This window comes from Thermobia domestica, chromosome 4 (genome assembly GCF_964235325.1).
Source record: "Thermobia domestica chromosome 4, izTheDome1.hap1.1, whole genome shotgun sequence".
NCBI lineage: Eukaryota > Metazoa > Arthropoda > Insecta > Zygentoma > Lepismatidae > Thermobia > Thermobia domestica.
The window spans coordinates 286,460,665-286,463,281 of record NC_137457.1 but is presented as its reverse complement, the minus strand read 5'-3'; the positions used below and the strand labels follow the sequence as shown (position 1 = coordinate 286,463,281).

Genomic DNA, 2,617 nt, shown 5'->3' with positions numbered 1-2,617 from the left:
TCAGTCCACATGAAGCATTGTCACAGATGACAAAAAGCAGTGGACATTCTTGTATCGCCCGATAGCACAGAGTGAAGATAAGCAATTTAAAGAACCCATTAATCAATAAAGGGTAAAAATTGATATGAAACTTATTTCAAGAAGGAAACCAGATTAGATACCTTCTGAATGAGCCTACTGGAAAATGCAGACTTCGGGGAGTTGAAAAAAAGAAATTACCCTAATCTTGTCTGTCTCGCATGAACGAGGTGCTTACAGATAAAAAGAAGAAAAGGAAAGCAGCAGTAATGACACAGGAAGCCAGAAAGCAAAGACTTATGATCGACTCCCAAAAATATTTTGCCGAAATCGACAAACAAATTAGTCTTTAATCAAGATTAGCGTATAAGTATTTCACAGGACACCACAACAAGATGATAAGTAATCAAATGCAGTTGAGTTCGTTCCTCTAGTCGCTGCCTTAACTTAGTTTGGGGGAAATGTCATTCTGGAAACACTGCAATTTCTTTGAATGGCAACACTGAAAATTCTTCAGTTCATATTTTCTGTTGTAGAATAACATTATCTATAATTGTGGTAAGTTGCACTTCATTATCTCCTTTCACTTATGAAAAACCAGCAAAAGAAAAGTGGCAAATTTTCTATTATTTTTAGTATGTCAGACTCTTAATACGAAGTATAATAGAAACAATATTGAAAGGATTAAAACAAAATTTAGTTGAAAAAAACACTGAAAAAAATAGAAAAAGAGAATGAACGTAAGATGTAGGCGACGGGAACAAGGTCTGCGTTTAATACCTGCAAAAAAGATGGAAAGAAGGAAAAAGAAACTAATTTTACTGATTATAATTTTTAAAATATGAATAACGCAATAAAGGAAGACACGAGATATTATCCTAATGCACTCGTAGAGCTGGGTGAGAGTTCCTTGGAAAATTTGACAGATTACATAGACAATGAAGCAAATGTACTTAGCACTGATTTCAAAAAGAGATTGGATGACAATGTTACATCCTTCTTGGAAGAAATACATGTTGAACTCGTAAACCACAGGGATCCGAAAGATTTTTCCATATATTCTGGATCATCGGGAATTGCTTTATTTTATTATCTTGTTGGGTGCGCCCAAGATAGCCAACACTACCTGCAAACGGCTGCAACAATTATAGAGGAAAACTTGTTAATTGTGACATTTGATAACATTAGTTTCTTATATGGTGCCTCTGGTCCTTTAGCATTGGGAGCAGTTCTTCAACACAGACTTGGTAATGAAACCAGATCGTCAGAATTAATTCAAGAACTAAAGTCCTTGTTAGTTTTCGCAACAGATCTAGAATCTAATATTGCCGATAATTTACATGGTAGGGCAGGGTATCTGTATTCTCTTCTGTTTGTTAATATTCAATTGCAGTCAGAAATTATTCAAGCAGACGTGATTAGACAGGTAATTATAGCCATACTGGAATCTGGCCGATCCTCCAAAACCAAAGAATCCCCACTTATGTTTACTAATAACAATAAACACTATTTGGGAGCTGAACGTGGTATTACAGGTATTCTATTCACTTTACTGCTGGCTAAAAAATACCTAACCGATACCGAACTAAACATCTTAATAAGGCCAACAATAGATTTTATTTTGCAGCTCCGATCACCTTTAAGCAACTTTCCTTTCACGATTGAAAATGAATATGATGATCTTGTACAATGGTGCCATGGTGCACCTGGGATAGTGCATCTTTTCGGTTTAGCATTCAATACATTTCATGATGTTAAATATTTAAAAGCTGCTGAGGACTGTGGTGAACTTGTTTGGAACAAAGGATTACTGAAAAAAGGTTGTGGACTTTGTCATGGGGTAGCTGGGAACACGTATACATTTTTATGTTTATTTCAAGCGACAAAAAACGTGAAACATCTTTATAGAGCTTGTAAGTTTGCTGAATGGTGTATCAGACATGGAAAACACACAGGTAGAACTCCATATTCTCATTTGTCGTTATTTAAAGGCATGACAGGTACAATATATCTCATGGTAGATATACAAGAACCCAGTAAGGCTAGATTCCCTGCATTTTCTTTGTAAGCTTATAAAGTATTATATTTTGTAATTTTTTAAAAACATTTTTTACATATATATATATTAATAATTTTATATATTTTTTACTTCACAATCATGCTTTTTATTTAGTATTATAGCAGAATGTTATTTATTATTTTACAATATGATGTCTGTAATACATTTTTTGTTTTGCAGCCCAAATTATTTCTATATGTTTATTTTGTCTCGTGTTTGTTAACAGCCAGTTAAAGTCATGGGGTTAAGTTCCAAAGTTGGTCGTCCGTTTCTAGCAAAATTTTGAAAAGTTACCGGGCAGAAATGGATAATTTGCTTGTTTGTATAAATCCAAACTTACCTAACCCTAAACTAACCCTACCCTAAGTATCCCTACCTTACTCTACTCGACCCTACCCTACTCTATTATACTCTTTTAAAGCGGTCCTAAAAATTGATAGTCTTTAAATTTTCGTAGCTGCCATTATGCTTTTGGTCGAAAACTAAGCGGACGACAAACTTCGGAATAAATGCCAAGTCATGAATTATGAAAGTCTGATT

At 34.3% G+C, this 2,617-nt stretch overlaps 1 pseudogene; it reads left to right on the top strand.

Annotated features, from left to right (window-relative positions):
• Window positions 1-859: 859 nt before the first annotated feature.
• LOC145683152 (glutathione S-transferase LANCL1 pseudogene) lies at window positions 860-2,086 on the top strand (annotated as a pseudogene).
• Window positions 2,087-2,617: the final 531 nt, after the last annotated feature.